Below are 19557 nucleotides of genomic sequence, written 5' to 3'. Positions count from 1 at the left end.
TTTTTACTTCAGCTAATTCTATATGTATTTTTTTTTATCTTATAACTTATTGTAATTGTATGGTATTGTGATTTGACCCATATCCCTGTTCTGTAATTGGGTGTAACCTGTAGAACAATGTATAAATAAATAAATAAATAAAAATCACCTGTCGATGTACAACAGTTCTGTTTCCATTCAATTCAATTTCAATTCAATTTCATTTGGAATATGTTAATATACAATTTATTAATATTATGGTTAGGACCACTAGGAGTTTGAGGAAAGCAGCCTAAGCGCAGGTGGCTTAGGCTGTCTCCCCGTGGAAGTACTTAAAAAATATATCAGGCACAAAAGTAGCAAAAGATTAAATAACTGTTGCAGTTGTATTAGTGAATAGACAGAGGAAGCTGGTATATTTTATGAGAATAAGTACCTATAATTATCTATACATCTAGGTTTACATAATATTGGAAATAGGTACACATACACTGGAAGACACATTGGAAGATTAGAAAATGTACTGAGTGATATTTCTGGGTTATTGGGTATGTTTGAATAAACTGTTTATACGGGTATTATTTACAATTATAAATTCTTTTGTATTTTTTTTATACTTTAAAAATGTAGTATTCATCTTTATTTCAAGGGGAAGCAAGTTATACAGTTTTGGAGCGAAATAGTAAACTGAACGTTGGGTATGACTTTTTTTGTAAAGGGGTATATCAATGGATAAATTATGTACATTTCTGGTGTACTTTGTATTTGCCTTAGAATAATTGATATTGTTTGAGTATATCCATATAAGACACTGGTGTGCATACAAACTTCTTATATCAAGCATATTAGTTTCAGAATAGAGTTTTTCTCTATGAAATTGTCTGTTTTTTTTTCAACATTATTTTTAAAACTGTATTCTGGAGTACCTGTACAATATTTAGCACATTCTCAAACATTCCACCCCACACTGTGATACAATATCGTATAACTGACTCAACAAGAGATTTGTAAACGATAATTAAGCTTTTTTTGTGAGTATATCCCTGAGTTCATACATTTTATAGCTAAGATGTCTAAGTCTTTTTACTATATATTGCAAATGTTCATCCCATCTCAGATGTTGGTCCATTACAACTCCTAAATACTTTAGTTTAGTTACTTTTTCAATATATGAACATTCACAAATGGTTTCAGGTTGGTGGTTGCTCAGAAGAGTGAAAGTAATAAATTTCGATTTTTCAACATTAAGGTTGAGAAGATTGTTACTTAACCAAATTTGTATTTTACCCAAACACTCTTCTGCTACTTTATATACCTGTTGCCATGTATCACCTGTACAGATAATTGCAGTATCGTCAGCATATGATATGAGGTGCCCTTTGAAATTATTTATGCGACTTAAACTATTAATATATGCTAAAAATAGTATTGGGCCTGAAACGGTACCTTGAGGTACGCCACTAGAGATTTTAGCCAGTTCACTAACATTGTTACCTATTTTGACCCGTTGGGTTCTACAAGAAAGATAATCTGTAAAAACATTATTTGCTGGTCCTTGTATTCCATATAAATTCAGTTTATTCAAGAGTGCTTCATGAGAAATTGTATCAAAGGCCTTGGCCAAATCAAGAAAAATTGCAAGACACTTTTTTGAATTGTCTAAGGCATCCGATGCTTGCTTAAATAAATCTAAAACAGCTAGTTCAGTATTACTTCCATTAATGAATCCATACTGCCTTTCTGTTAATACCTCATTTTTTTGAAAAAATTCCAGTAGGCGAATTTTGAGGGCATGCTCCAATATCTTCGCAAAATTATCTATTACAGAAATTGGTCGATAGTTGCTGGGATTGGATTTATCACCAGATTTAAAAACGGGAGTGACTATGGAATATTTCCATTGCAGTGGTATTTTGCCAGTTTTGAATATTAAATTGATTATATAGACAAGGGATCGTTCACACTAGTTGAAAAATTATTTCATACATGTATTTTGGGGACATTGTGAATTATCTAAGCCATCCCTCCCCATGCTATGACACAGGACTGAGTGCTGAGTAAGTCTAAATTAATGAATTGAAATAGTTTACAAATATTGTTATTAATTTCCAGAACCTGTTATATGAAGCTCTAGCTGATTAAATTAATTCAACAACTTCAACTCTAGTGACAAGTGAAACATCCCCAGCAGTGTTGGATAACAGTAACAGATGTTGGAAGTGCAATATAAAGTTGTAAGTATAGCAACTTCCGGTCCGCGCACGTTCTCACCGGAAGAGAGACTTTCAGTTTATCCTATCTGTCAACATACTTTAACCTTCGTCCTGGAAAAGCGGCTTCATGCGGAAAACGTGATCAGTCAACATAAGTGAATTTTATCTCGTGTCGACCGGGCCTATAATAAGCCCAGCACTCCTCAAATTGCATGCTTGTAACTCAATCTCTTGTTGACACTGAAAATTCCGAACTCAATTAGAGAATTCCATCAGGGAGTGCTTTGATCTTTGATAAATATGAAGTGGTGAGTGGAAATGATCGAGGAAGACAGAAGGAGAAGTTTCTTTGATGGGGAGAACGAATTCCAGATTTCACGGTGTGATCTTATCGTTTATTAGGAAATAGGAAGTGGGGAGGATTGAATATTTGATCTGGGAAGAAAATATTAATGTGATCCGGTGAGAGTGGTAAATAGTGGTTTTCTCAATTGATTGATGAATACATTGTGAAATACATGAAAGCGCATGAGATGGTTCTTTCCAATTTCATTAATTTTCCTTACTTTATGAGATATCTTTCCAGAGAAACTTTTTTAAGGGTATTGATATCTACTCATACGTTATAGAACATAATACATGGACACTTTGAATGAATGATAAAATATGCAATACTCCTGATGGAAGGTACGTAACGTGAGGAGAATTATGTATACCTCTTTACATCCATAGTATAGTGTCTATTATACGGGGCTTTTCATGATGAGCGTTAATTAGCCGTTTCTGACAAACTATTTAACGGATCAGCCTGAAAATTTCACAGTATGCATAAATCAATATGACCTACACCAAACATGAACTTTTATAAATGCTGATAATCTTGAACTCACTTGCACTAAAATAATCAAATTTGAAATGAAGTGGTGTGATACTATGAGGATCTTCACTCCGAGTCATATTTTCATTTGCCTCATACAGGGCCTTCAAAAAAATGCAGATACTTTGATCTCATGAAAAAATGAGTGGAACTCAATTTTTTCAAATAGAACACCCTGTATATTTCAACATTTTTGAGCTCTACATCCAATTTCAGATTGACTTTGTTCAGATAATACTATTTCTATTTTGAACCGTTTTCGAGATAAACTGTTACAAACGGAAACTGACGTGGGTTTCTTGCTCGTTTTTTTGAATCCATCACTTATTTTGGATATTCATTTTTTTTATACTTAGTAATATTTCTTCTTGATCCAGTTTTTTTAACTGTTTCAGATCAGTCAATTCGAAATTGATATGTACCTACCTTAGAAAAAGTTACAATTTGTATACATTGAGGTATTGGTCTCTAACGTACAACAGTACACATTATTATTTTTCAATAGTGTGCTTTGGAAAAATAAATGAACCAATTATTTAACGTCAGACTTCCGTTGGTGGTTTTGACTGATTGTGATAGCTACCAATTATAATTGAATAATGTCAAGATTAGGTTACAGAAAATTTCTTGAATTTAATAATAATTTATGGTGAGTGCAATAGAATTGCAAGTGTAACATGCCGAGTATTTCAAGAAAGATATCCACAACTTCCGAAGCCAAATAATAATGTGATAAATCTACTACTAAAAACTGTAGGTTGAATGGAACCTTCCGTCCAAAAATCATTTGTAAGAAAACTAAAGTGGATGATGATGACAATGGTATAACAGTTTTGAGATACTTTCATGCATTTCCAAATGCTTCTCTGCACGAGGCTGAAAGGGAGATAGGTATACCCTACGTGACAATTGGTCGAATTCTTAATAAGCATAAATGGCATCCTTATAAGTTCAACTGTGTCCAACATTTGAAAGAGACTGATTCACCTCGTAGAGTGGAATTCTTTGAATGGTTACTTGTCAAGACTCAAGAGGATGAACATTTCCTTGACAATATCATATGGACAGATGAGGCCAAGTTCACAAAAAATGCAGTTTTCAATAGACACAACAGTCATTATTGGGCCCAGAAAATCCCCATGTTGTCCACCAAAGGGGTTTTCAAGACAGATGGCAATTCAATGTATTTTGTGCCATAAAGAATGAGTCAATTTTTTATATCGAGTTTTATGATGATAATTTGTATACATCAAAATATGAAGATTCACTGAGGAATAGAATTCAAATTATTTTAAATAATAGACCAGGAAGAGAACGTGTTTGGTACCAAATGGATGGTGCTCCACCCCATAATTCTCATTCAGTCAGCGAAGCTTTAACCAAAATCTTCGAAGACAGATGGGTTGGTAATAATGGACCTTTTCGTTGGCCTCCTAGAACACCAGATGGCAATCCATTAGATTATTTCGTGTGGGGTTTCATTAAAAATATGGTTTACTCTACTCCAGTAACAAGAATAGAAGATATGAAATCGAGAGTTACAACTGCTTTCAATAGTTTGACTCCAGACTTGATCAGAAGCGCTACACATGACAATCTTTTGAAAAGATTACATGTTTTTTTAAGTAGAGGTGGAGATGTGTTTGAACATATTCTGAAATACACTGACGAATAAATTAACTCATTAATTTAGCGTTAATGAAACTATTGTTTGAAGAGAAGTTTCATTCGATGGTTGAGGAGTATTTTAATAATTATCTTTCCATTGTATTATCTGTGACTAATTGGGAAACAGCAAACAAAATCTGTTTTACAAAAATGAGTCATGAACAAGGAAACCATCTCAATTTCCATTTGAAACAGTTTATCTCGAAAACGGTTCAAAATAGAAATAGTATTATCTGAACAAAGTTAATCTAAAATTGGATGTAGAGCTCAGAAATGTTGAAATATACAGGGTGTTCCATTTGAAAAAATTGAGTTCCACTCATTTTTTCATGAGATCAAAGTATCTGCATTTTTTTGAAGACCCTGTATGAGGCGAATGGAAATATGACCCGGAGTGAAGATCCTCATAGTATCACTCCACTCCATTTCAAATTTGATCGTTTCAGTGCAAGAGAGTTCAAGATTATCAGCATTTATAAAAGTTCAAATTTGGTAAAAAAAATATCGAAATTAATTTATATCTTCCAAACGGTAATAGATTGGTTTAGGAAAATAGTATATGAATTTGTTGACAAAGTGATAATGAATCATAATATGATATTATATACGGGGTGTTTCATTCGGAAAATCAAAGAAGCCGCTACTTTATAGTAGAAGCGATAACGCCGCTTCGTCTAAAATATTTCAGGCGTGTAGGTCATATTGACTTATGCATACTGTGGGATTTTCAGGTTGATCCGTTGAATAGTTTGCCAGAAACGGCTAATTAACGCTCATCATGAAAAGCCCTGTATATCTATTATATATTCTTCAAATATGGACAAGGGAATTATATCAATTTTAATATGCTGATGATGCACCCTATATAACTATTGAATCCCACGAAAACAACGAGGCACAAATTCTCAACCAAGTAGAAAAATCATAAAAAACTGGTTCAATTATAATTATTTATTCCTTACTGATTAAAAAACACAGATTCTTGTGAGCACTACTTCCCCATCTGAGTACCACGTTAATCTTTTAGGGCTAATACTGGAAAACAAACTAAATTTTCTTCTCATGTTAAGCATCAGACAGACATGCAGACAGACAAACATTTTCATTGATCATAAAATCACTAATTTACATCGGGTTGACAGGTCATAAAACTTAAAAATTAAATTGAAAAATAACATTGCAACAGTAATAATATGTCATATAGGACAACATAGTATTGGAGGTTATTATTATAATAAATGGTAAATGTTTAAAGTGTATGAAATTTGATAGAATAAAAAGAGTTCATCAGCTCATCTCAGTTCATATTGCAAAGAGAGGAAAATTCCTGAATGTTATAAAATGTAATCGTGATCAAAAACGACTTAAGACTATTTTTTCACAAACTACACCTAAACGATTTGATCTCCACAAACGTTATTGAAAAAATATATCACAACATGTTTCGCTAAACATTAGCTTTTTCAAGTTTTCAAGGATCAAATCGTTTAGGTGAAGTTCGTGAAATTACTATGGATCTTCATCAAGTAACGGCTGAATCAATCAGAAAAAAAAGACTTGAGACTATGTTTGAATCTGGCCAGGCTTGTTATAGTTTTCAAATCGTTTGGTGAATTGTTGAAGTACTGCATACCAGCGTATGCAGAGTATTTCACCTTTTGCAATCTGAAATGATTTTTTTGTCGTGTTTGGTAGCCATGCATGTCGCTATTAAGCTCAAAGTTATTTTTATTCTTGTGAACATATGTTAATAGTTTATATAAATAGATACCTGTGAAAGGTAATAATTGCTTTGTTCTGAATAATTATCGGCAGGACTCACGATAGTCTAGTCTGAACATAGCACGGATTATTTTTTTTTGTGCCAGAAAAACTCTGTTACTGGAAGTTGCTAGCCCATAGACTGAGATGTTGTAAATAATGGTCGAGTAGACGAGGGCAAAGTAGACTGCGATTAGCCCTTCTTCGTTCAGGCAGCTTTTCAGGTTATTTATGGCAAAGTATTGTTTATTTAATTCAGAGCAAATGCTGTTAATGTATTCGTCCCAGCTGAGAGTTTCATCTAGAACTGTGCCTAAAAAATTGCACCCAGAAGGGCAATAGGCACAGAAAATGTGTGGTAGAGGTCGCTCGACGGTTACCTATCAAACGTTGAAAAGGAAACTTTCCTCCTAACATGAGTTCTAGGAAAGAGGTCAAGTGCCTGCTCACTGCTGGAGGCTAGTGAGTTTTCACCTCCATTGGCGTTGACGTCTTAGGGGCAGTGCTTCTCTAGCGGGACGCGATGCGTTAATCCATTCATGGGTACATGCAGCCTCTCATTGCGACACTGGGCAGTTCCCGCTATCTTGTGATTCCTGCCTGCTTCTGTATAGTTTCAAGCGTTTAAGGTTTCGTGGCTTGAGGTCCATCCAACGGGAACTAGTATCCGAGTCTAGTCTTGGAGGTCACCTAGGCAGACGATTGAGGTATCGGGTCCGGATTGACGAAGCTACTAGTATCCGAGCTTAGGATTTCGACCTACCACTTCTAAGCCATATGCCTACTCGATTTGGTAGGTTGTCAGGGGCAGGTGTGCGGCGTTGGCACGCTCTGGCGAAAGTCGAGCTTAGTTGGGGTGGTTGGTTCTGAGTCGAAGACAACTGATGGTCCTGCGTTTCAGTTTGATAGAAGTCTTGTGTGTAAGAGGGATGCCCCAGGTTTGGTTGCTGGAGCTGAAACTCAATGGGGCCAGATTAGTGTGGATGAAGGGGAGGTCCCCGAAGGATTTTCCGCAAATCCACCCCGCCCACACGCGACCGCAGCAATACTCACTACTATAATACCTACAAGGAAAAAGTAAAATCTGCCCTCCATTATTCAGACTTAAAAAAAACAGAGAACTCCTATAGATCTGTCAGTATGAAATATTATACTGTTTTATCACAACAATTCAAAAATAACAGCATTGTTTTCACTCCATAGATGATTATCTGGATCATGTAGTTACGATTTGCATGTGAGTAGGTATTTCTCTTTCTCATTGGGATTACTACACTTTTCTTTGGTTTCAACATGTCCATACTTCTAGTCTTTGATTATAATAGGTACCTTGTTATTTGCATATTCAACATATGAGGCGTATTTTACACTATTTCATTTTATTTATCTTACGTGATCCATATCACTATTTGGACGAATGTATGCATGTCTAATCGTTTACATGAAATAAATATTTTCACTTCTATCTCTTCATTTCGGCTTGCTGGTACTTTTCAGTATACACTACTTTTCATCGGCCGTGCATAGTCCTGAACGAATAACAATTATTATTGAGCATAAAGATATCCACCAATTGAATTATAAATAGAGCAAACTGTGTGAAATACGTATGTTATCTTCAGATGCACGTAAATAAGCCCAATTTGGGATAAAATATAATAACAATGAATCCTGCTGGAAGGACGTCCTATCTTCATTTTGTCTTTATCTTCATAGACCTTCTACTGGAATTATATCGATAGTCAACTAAAGTTCGTCTCTAAGAAACGCCTGAGCTTTTTTCGACTGATCTTTTGTATATCATACTTTCATATTCCAAGGTGATATTTGTCTAATTTTCTGCTGTGAACAGCACGAATTTATGAGAAAAACTTCTATGATATAACAATAATGAAAATGCTGATACCATCTCCATGAATTTTTCAAACTTTGCTGCAATTTGAATAATATTAAACAATATTTCATTCAACAGTTTTCTGTATAACCTTGATCAGTTTTGCAAAATTGACATTACCATAGTTTCAATGGTTCTTCCTATTTCCTGTATAATCAATGAGATTTCTTCTTCTGTATAGTTGCATAAATAGTTTTAATGCAAGAGCACTTGACTGGTGAACTGAATATTTCAGAATTGAATAGAACCCAAACTGAGCTTGTCCTATTTTCATGAATATTCGTCTTGAACCTGAACCAAATGACTATGAGATATTTCTCAACAAACCCCGATCTAGATATGAAACTCTTATTTAGATGACTTACAATTACCACTCACATTTCGACTGTATATTTTTTCGAAACGAAGGGCGATATATCAAGTGTGTTGATTATTTAACTCCTATTGCACCGAAAGTCGAAGAATTGACTGTAAGCCTTCTTAGGAAAATATTAGAGAAATATTGTTCAGATTATTTGAGATTTTCCAATGAAACTGTATATATATATATATATATATATATATATATATATATATATATATATATATATATATATATATATATATATATATATATATATATATATATATATACAATGAATGATGATCAATTCAAGATAATATCATCAGAGCGTACTTTCAAAACGAACTTTAATAGGTTTCCTGATCATTACCAGACTGAAGATTTCAATTTATATTTTTGTCGGTCGTTATTTTTCAATTTGGATAATTGGTATTCTTTCTGTCTCACATACATACATCAAAATTTCAAATATATTCGGAACGAGTTATTGTGCTGTCACTTATCCGCCATGATTTCGCGATGAACGCAACAAAGTCGACTTAAATGACTGTGAGCACGGTAGGTCTTGTAGCTCATTTTGTCTCCACCGTATCAGCAGAGAAACTTCAGCTGCCAGCTCGGCAGGTACTAATGGTGGTACTAATGACGCATTACTGAAACAGACTGAACGGAACGCATAGAATACACTACTATTTTCTGGAATACGTCTGGAGAATTGTTGAGTGTACATATTAACTGGACAGAAAGTGATGAATCAGAGGTAAGCACAGTGAAGAATGTAAAATGTAGCCTTATTTCATCAATCTCGATATTAGTTCATGTAATATAATTTTGGTTTGAATGTCTTCAACAAGCAAGAGTTTTTTAATGTAAAATAAAATAACGTTGAAAAAACTTTCAAAACAAACTTTTATTCAAGTGCCCTAAAAAGATCAAAATAAAATTTTATATTACACTAATTTGTAATTGAAATTTTGTAATTAGGTAGGCACATACTAAACTTGTGAGTAATTCACTTGTAAGTAATTCATAATGTTTGTAATTGAATAATAGTGCCGTGAATGCTTAAAATGTGAAACTTTAACCTTGAATAACTTTTTTGCACACATAGGATTTATCGGGTTTGAAATTTATTGCAGTACCTAGTTGATCTGTCAGAATATTTCTTAATTTGAATTTCATTTCATCGCGACAAGCTTTCACTATATTATAATTTCAGTTCTGTAAAGTCATAAAAGATTGTGGTTAATGTGATTCAAAATTTTATTTGATCTCTCAAGGGCACATAAATAAAAGCTTGTTTCGAAATTTTTTCTATCATTATTTTATTTTATATTTTTTAGTTTCAATCGACATTTATCGATCAATATGAATGTACATCTATAAAACGTAGAGTCCTTCAACAGAAAAACTCAAGGAACGGGAAAACTATTATTAGGATAAATTATTATTCTATAGAAGTAGGTAGGTACCTACTCCTCCGGCATACCTTATAGAAGAATTAGCTTGTTATATTTCTTAGACTATTCATTTCATTGATGGTGTCATTATTACGTGGCCAAGTCCCAGTTAATTTCGAACAGTCTAATATTTTTCACAATGCAAATGAATATGGGTTCTTACAACCATTTACTGCACCATTTATTTACTTCTTTTTAGTCAGGAAGTAGGTATTTGAAGGTAAAAGCTTGATTTAATTTTTTTTCTAGAAATATTTTTTTTTATTGAAGCCAACTCTGGATGTGGCATCTATTTCATGGTGGGCCTGCTAACTGCCTATCCTAAATAAATGCGTATACAAAATTTCGTGTCCTTGCTATTTACCGCTGAGGCGATCTCTCGTACGGAGCCGATCCTTGCAGCAGCATCAGGTCACATTTATGATTAACATGCATTGTCATGGGTTTCGAACCATCATGCAAAATTGCAGGTCAATGGAATACCGGGAAGTGGGTCAAATTAAACTTACAGGATTTGTTAACATACATACAAGTCGAGTTGAATGAAAGCTTTTGATGTTTGTCTATTCATTTCATTGATGGCGTCATTATTACTTGGCCGAGTCCTAGTTAATTTCGAACAGTCTAATATTTTTTTACAATGCAAATAAACATGGGTTCTTACAACCTCCTACACCATTTATTATCTTCTTTTTAGTGTTAGGAAGTAGGTATTTGAAGGTAAAAGCTTGATTCAGTTTATATCTGTAAATCTTTTTTTTATTGAAGCCAACCCTGGATGTGGCATCTATTGCATGGTGGGCCTGCCAACTGCCTATCATAAACAAATGCGTATACAAAATTTCGTGTCCCTGCTATTTACCGCTGAGGAGATCTCTCGTACGGAGCCGATCCTGGCAGCAGCATCAGGTCACGCCATTGTCATCGGTTTCGGACCAGCATGCAAAATTTCAGGTCAATCGAATACCTTGAAGTGGGTCAAATTAAACTTGCAAGTTTTGTTAACATACATACAACTCAAGTTAAATAAAAGCTTTTAATCTTAGTCTATTCATTTCATTGATGGCGTCTTTATTACATGGCCGAGTCCTAGTTAATTTCGAACAGTCTGATATTTTTTTACAATGCAAATAAATATGGGTTCTTACAACCTCCTACACCATTTATTGTCTTTTTTTCCGAGTTGGGAAGTTGGGAGTTGTCATCGGTTCTGGACCAGCATGCAAAATTTTAGGTCAATCGGATACCGGGAAGTGGGTCAAATTAAACTTGCAAGATTTGTTAACATACATACAGGTCAAGTTGAATAAAATAAAAAAAAAATAACTGAACTTGGTAATACTCAAAGAGAACACTCTGTAAAAATATATTTTCATGATTTTTGTGATTTTTATCAAATATTTTCAGTCAGTAACGACTCTTCTTCCCATTGCCATTTACTCTAGTGTTACTTCTTTACACGATCTACATATTTTTGTAAGCAGATAATTTTTAAATTGATTTCTTTCTTTCTTTTGTTGAAAGATACTTACAATTTTCGCATGAAGATCGAGAGGTAGAAAGCATCTTTTCCAATAACATACATACTTCAAAGAAAGTTTCATTCTAATCGGAAATTTATCGACATATCCGTATTGAAGTAAACGAATAAAAAGTCTCCTGGGGCAAAGTTGTGGAAACCGAATTATGAGGGGAAATACTTCATTAAGAAAACAAATTCAAATTTGAAAGCTTGTTTCATGAGTTAACTTCATTCAAGACCATCTAATTTCTCAGGGGAATTCTACGATCGCATTTTCTTTGGATCTACACTCGGATTCCGAATCAATTCGCCTTTTTGTGAGAGATTTGTTACTTTCTGATTACCAAACAGAAATTTTATACCTCATGATACCATCATTGGCTCTGCTCATTTTGCTAGTGGAAAGGAGAAAGTGGGAATATAAAAATCAGACAATAAGAAATCCAATTGAATATTTCATTCAATATGTGATGAACTGATCGATACGTGATGAAAACCTATGATAAACATATTCAATATAAGTATTTTCACATAGTGTTCCAAATCACATATAGTTTTTTCAGATGTGTTCGAAAGTAGTATTGATGGATATTCATCATAGTACATTGAATACCATTATATTTCGATTGTCGATAAATACGCCTGTGACAGTTGTTAAAACATGACGAAGTTTTTTTTAACTATAATATAGTTTGAAGTATCACAATAAGTTTCATGGAATACATTTTGTAACAGGATTGATTCATGAACACTTATTCAACCATCGAATGCAAGAAGCAATAAGTTACGATCAATATTTTTCTAAGTTCTTGCCTGAATCAAAAAACATTTTTTTCAAGCGGCACTGTGTATAAAAAATTAAGAAGCATAATTCAATAGCAAATAAATCAATATTCAATAATCATTGAAAAATTCAGAGACTAATATGTTAGGAACAATTCAACTCAATTTTTTTTGGCAATATTAATTGTAATGCACTATTTGGAACCTTTGGTGTAGTGATGAATATTACTGGATTTTTATCCCAACACCAAACCATTGAAACCTCTGCTAGGTACCTGCGTCTCCATTACCTTAAAATAAATTTTTTCTAAAGTAGCGTGTTGAAAATATTTTTAAGACTAATGTTAAAAGTGGACTCATTTCTCCGAAATTCAACTATTTATAGGTCATTCGAGTGCTTTCACCTATCCCTCTTCCCTCCTTCCGCTTCACTGATTTAAGCGAGAGATGACCGTTTGGCGGGAGTTGGTCGTTTTTCGCTCGATTAGAGGTTTTCATATGTTACTAAATGCGTTGTTGGACAACATATACGCGGCTTCTTTGACTTTTTTTATAAACCAGTGTCCCTCTTTGTGGATTATTTCAGCTTGAGACCACCTGATATTATGTTGATGAGTCCAAACATGTTCTGCTATTCCGGATTTGCTTGCAATTTCATGGGCATTACCAATTAATTCTTGAAGTGAAGAGGACGATGCTGTAATGCTGAAGCTAGCTGTTGGGATTATTCTTTGAGCAAAATCCTTTTTATATGAAACAGATTCATCGAAGTAACCCTCAGCTACTGTTGTAGACGTCCATCCTCCGTGCTTCTTAATATCCGTTATATTTGCTCCTGATACTGCTGGCATAGAAGCAGAAGAACTTCTGAAACAGTTTCCTGTATATTCATTTGGTTCCGGAAGGTTCAGAAACTCAGCAATGGTACTTCCCAAACGTGTTTATACAAACTGGGCTTTCACTGCATTTATAATTTTAGTATTTTAGAAAAAAACGTTGATGATTGATAACAAAATGGCGTAATGCCCTTTGTTTTTATGTATTTATTAAAATAGTCAATGTTTTTTCCAACAATACAAAAAGCACGACCTATTTTGATTTTTTATTCGGAATTGGAACAATCAATGACTTATTCATCAATTGAATGTCTATTAATAAATGTCACAGCTCCTCACGCCGGCATGCTTCATATATTCCGAAAATAGTAGCAACTTTCATCGTCAAATATTTTTCATCTGGCGCCTGAATAATAAACCTCTGGACTTGTTGAAATGTAAGAGTTTTTGATTATTTGGGTCTATATCTTTCATTTTCCGCTTTGAGAATGCTATTATCTTGAAATATTTGCTTGTAAAGATGCGTATTCACCACAAAAGCGAGCACGAGCGAACATGAGCGAACACGAGCAAACATATACAAATGCTCGCTCATGCTCGCGTGCTCGCTTTTTTTGTGAATACGCACCTTTAGATTTTAATTTTGTGAACTCCATTCTTGGAATATATAGTGCGGAAAGCGTGAATTCAGTTTCATTTTATTTGTTGAGTGGGATTTAACTGGGTTGCTAATGATCAAAGTAGAATATTTAGTTGCGTATTCACCAAAAAAGCGAGCACGAGTGAGCATGAGCGAGAATTCGTGTATATTTGCTCGACTTCAGTCATGTTCGCTCATGCTCGCTTTTTTTGGTGTATACGCACCTTAACAACAACAATTTTAACGAGCTCACTCGACTTCATTATTGAAAAAAACACAGTTGACGAGTTCCATATTTTTTATTTATCTTCTAGATAGGCTGAGAAGACGGTTTCGCTGAAATTTCCTTCGACGTTTTTAAGTCTACACCAGCTGAGAAAATTAGAATATGCGATGTCGTACAGCTGAGCCGTAACGTTACTTTTTGTCTTATCATTTGTTTACCATTTCAAAATGTATTTCCAATAGCCTGTTTCATTCTAAACAAAAAATGTCTCTCGTGTTTTTTGCATAAAATAAACCAGTTCGCAGCAAAAAAATATTTTACGAACAACTACAGAGAAACATCGTCATAAATGCGAACTGTATTCATTGTTATTCTCTAGTTAGTACCTGCATTAAACGGCAATGAACAAAACTAATACATTGATAACAAAACACACAACATGTAGAAATCATAGTAAATGTTCAATATGTCTACCTTCAGACATTACGCATGCGTCTAGACGTCGGAGCATTGAGCCACGTATTCGCTCAAATATTCCTGGATTCTCTCTCATTACCCTGCACGCATCGATGATGCGGTTTCTTGAGTCCTCTACATCGTGAACAGGAGTACGATAAACCAAATGCTGTAAATGGCCCCAAATAGAGAAATCGAGAGGATTTAGATCCGGGGATCGAGCGGGCCAGTTCTGTGGTCCTCTTTGACCTATCCACTGATTTGCATATGTTTCAGTTGAACACTGACGTGCTACTTGACTAAAATGGGCGGGAGCCCCATAATGTATGAAAAACATATTTCTTCTGACACCCAAAGGAACTCCCTCCAGCAGTACTGGATGCACTTCTCTTAAAAATTGTACGTATCCCTCACCATTTAATCAAGGAGGTAGAAAATATGGCCCAATTAAATCATCTCCAATAACTTCGAGCCACACGTTAAGAGAAAACTGTTCTTGGTGGTTAGTTTCGACAATAGCGTGAGGGTTTTCATCAGCCCATATGTGGTAATTATGAAAATTAATAATGTTGTCCCGAGAAAAACTACATTCATCTGTGAATTCTATCGTCTTCAGAAAGTCACAATTTGTTCTAATCATTTCCATCATCCAATTGCAAAATTCAAGACGGTTCGGAAAGTCTCGCGGTAGCAGTGCCTGTACTCGTTGCAGATGGTAAGGGTATAAGAGTTGTTCCTTCAAAATTCGAAATACCGTCATATAATCAACATTTATCTGGAAAGCAATCTTTCTAGTAATGGTAATAGGTTGTTCACCAATCAAATTAAGTCCTGCTTCCTCAAGCTCTGGTGTTCGTACTTCTCGATGGCGACCACAATCCTGCGTTCTTTTGTCAAATGAACCATATTCTCGTAATCGTTGATGAAGTCGAGCAAATATTCTATGTGAAGGATGCTGCCGTTGAGGATACATTTCAGCATATCTTCTAGAAGCTTCTAACCCATTCTCCTGCGACAGACCGTAAAAGTAATGCTTATCAGCCATTTCCTCATTTGTGTATGCCATTTTAATAACAAGTGAATTATTAAAGTAACAAATTAAGAACAGAACAACAACACACAATTAGTATTAATTCAATTTTGAAAATTCACAAACTGACAGAGTCATACCAATTTAATTGTCACTATCGCTAATAGCGACCTACTAGATAGATTAGTTTCGTATTTTCGCATTTATGACGATGTATCTCTGTAGTTGTTCCTAAAATAATTTTTTGCTGTGAACTGGTTTATTTTGGGCAAAAAACCCAGGAGACATTTTTTGTTAAGAATGATACATGCTATCGGAAATGAATTTTTGAATGGTAAACAAATAATAAGACGAAAAGTTACATTGAAAATACATTTCAGGGGTTGCGTTTTCCACTTCTTACAACCATGGGGTAAACCAAATGAATTTCTGGCTAAGTGTCTTTTTGGTAGTACAAAACGTCAGGTTAATTTAAATATCGTAACTTTTTTAGTGAAAAAATTGTTAGGTATATAAATTTTATGTACCCCCTTCAAGGGGCTGTATCTTAACAAGGGATGCTCCAATGAAATTTCTTCATACGAAAGATCCTATCTTTTTTTCGATGAGGAATCACGTCCCTAAATGTTTTACACTTATTTAGTTACACTCCGTATTCTAGGAGGCTGATATTCAGTTTGTGGTTTCATTTTATGTCGTAGATTTGCAATAAGAAAGGATTTTTGAATATTCCGACTGGGGCGCCAGCCGCAGGGGGAAAGAGGCGCGTTCATGAAATGAAGTAACCTTTTCATCACTGTTTCTACATGTGAATTTATATTCAGTATCAACATGTTATACCCGTGTTAGGAATCACACGTTAAAAGGTAAGACCTCGTTAATCCTTAGCTCGCACAAGTTTCGACTTCTGAGGGTTGTCGTTCGTAGGGGTGCGACAGCTGGTTAACGGAAAAACAGATTTAAAACAGATTTTAAACATTGCTCCCATGCAGAGCCGGCGCGTGTTACTAGTAATATCATATACAAAATGATTTCTCATAACTGAATATTTGAGTTAAATTTGGAATGCTCTTTCTCAGTTACTATTCACTACTATATTCAAATCAACGTGATATTATTTGCTTGATATGAGTTGTTTGAATGAATATCACACTGGTTGATTCATTCATTATCTATGATCATTGCAAAAAGCTTTTGTTTCATAATGAACTTATTTTTTATATCGGAGCTCAACTCAATTTATATCGGTAATGTTGCCCAAAAGGACATATTGCAATCAGCAATCTCAGCAATTGAAAAATAATAGTGAGGTTTCAATTACATTTTTGGGTTTGATTGGGTTTATATAAAGTGTGAAGGAAAAGAATGGAAATCTTTTAAAATTTTCCAGGTCTGGTGATGAAAAAATAAACGTTAAATTCAGTGGCGGCGCAATATCGAAATATAATTGGGCAAGGTACATTTCGCGAGGCCCTCTGGTGAAGCAAGAAGAAGGGTTTATAAACTACAAAAATCGAATAAAACAATTTTTTATTCATTGAGGAACACCAAATCTTCTACTTGTGTACTTTTTTGGAACATTAAACAACAAAATTGAAAATAAAAAAAGCGACTCAAAAGTGTTAAAAAAATAATGTCTGGGTCGCCGTATTAACACCTCAGTCAAAGTCACTGACACTGTTATTTACTCACTTTGATTAAAGAAACAAGAATTTTCTTTTTTTGCTGAACCAGATTCCAATTTTCTTGCTTTATCTCTATCTCTTTTAGTGCCTAAGCCTGACATGATTGATAAATTAGAAAGAATGCGTCAATATTGTGTCCGTAACCTGTTAACAAAATAATAATAACATTTAATGGTAATTGTCTCTCAACTTATTGTTAAGAATTGGACTAATAAGTTTAAATAAAAGTTGGATGAATATAATACATATTAATATTACTTTCTATATAATACCTACTTCAATATTTCACGCAATATATGTCCAATACAATATAATACACACAACGAAAAAAAAAGGTGGATTCTAGTAATTCCAGTGAAATAAATTATATTTAGATATACTTTTCAATCATGTAATGTTTTGTAAAGAAAACTATAAAAAATATGAGTGGAAGTATAATGAATACTTTTTACCTTATTTTTGATAAATAAAATGAACACAGATGCTATTATTTTTCTTCACGACACAATCTGAATTTCTACTTATAAAACACTTGTTATCGTTTTGAAACTATGTATACTATTAGAAATTATGCTATGGGAACATAGAGGGATATTGCGTCTGCCTGTAATACTTTTATTGGTTTTCTATTAAGGGGAAGTCCCGAAGTTTCTGACCGGGGGAATCCCCGCGATTGCCTCTAAACGCCAGGCATTGTTGCCAAACTAAATAAAAACGAATGATTAAAAACGACAAGGATGAGAATTTTTCAGATAATCATTTTGTGATTCAACGTAGTGCATCAGAAAAAGGAATATTTTCAGGAATTTTTCATTCATATGCTTTCGTGCGCCGGAGAGTTATACCTTTAGGCTGGGAATGTTCTAATGTATTATATATGAATGAACCATGAGGTGTACTTTTTGATTTTCCATACTTTTTTAAAATCATTTTCGGCTTTGAGCCGCGAGGCCCTTTGCACCGCGAGGCCGCCTCTGGTTAAATTAGATTCGACGTGAATCCCATTTTCAAGTTGATTTCAAGGTCGGCTCTATTTTTGACACATTCATCGAAAAAATAAACGAAGTAATCCACGACCAAATATGTATCCAGGTTTGAGGTTGACAAAACCCTTAGGAGCCAAATGAAGGTCAAAGTATTTTTTCGTTATGTAACAGGCGTGGAAAACAGCCTAAAAATTTACCTCAAAATAAATGGATAGGAAAACCCACTTGAAAAATGCACTCTAGAGAGAGACTTGAGAAAACTGACTATTATGCCATATTTTTATTTTTATATGAAGTGTATAGTAACATTAGACGGGAGATTACAGCAGCAGTCTTTTGCGATTTCTCCAAAGCATTTGATGTGTTAATCACGAAATTCTGCTCAGGAAACTTTATCACTATGGTATTGAAAGTATAAGTCATAGATGGTTTGCTTCTTATCTATCGGGTAGAAGTCAAAGGATTGAATATACAACAGTATCTGATGTTTCTAACATATCTATAGGAGTACCACAAGGATCAGTACTGGGACCTACCCTATTTCTACTCTATATCATTGACTTGACTACCGTTGATATTGAGGGTAAATTTACTTTATTCGCCGACGACACTAAAATATCATGGCGCAATACCAACAAAAATGATCTATATAATGCTAGTTGCTCTGATATTTCCAAACTTTCAGATTGGTGTAAGGCAGATTTATTAGCTTTCAATGTCCCAAAAACCAAAGTTTTATCCTTTAATTGCATTCTTGATAATAGTCCTCTAGCTTCGAATTCGAATGTGACTGAGAACACGTCATGCAACAAATTTCTAGGGTTATTAATTGATAATAAATTGAAATTTGAGGACCACATAATATCTCTTAACAAAAAACTTTCATCTGGATATTATGCTGTGAAAATAACTTCTAAAGAACTAGGACTAACTGCAGCTACAACTGTCTATTATTCATTAGTAGAATCACATCTACGATATGGGATCCCTTTCTGGTGGGTAAGTAATCAAACTCGACTCGAGTCGATTTTTATTCTGCCAGATTTCTCTGTAGAGCCAGGCGGCGAGATTCTTGTAGGCCCTTGTTTGTAGCAAACAAAATTTCATCACTGTATGCTCTATTCATTTTAGAAACAGTTTGTTTAGTGCATAAACATAGAACAGAACTTCCCTCTATTGTCTCTCATTACACCACACG

Source organism: Leptinotarsa decemlineata, unplaced genomic scaffold (genome assembly GCF_025532065.1).
Source record: "Leptinotarsa decemlineata unplaced genomic scaffold, Ldec_3_MD MMD2_tig00000010_RagTag_RagTag, whole genome shotgun sequence".
NCBI classification, from domain to species: Eukaryota; Metazoa; Arthropoda; class Insecta; order Coleoptera; family Chrysomelidae; genus Leptinotarsa; species Leptinotarsa decemlineata.
The sequence above is the reverse complement of the archived record's forward strand: the minus strand, read 5'-3'. Positions refer to the sequence as shown.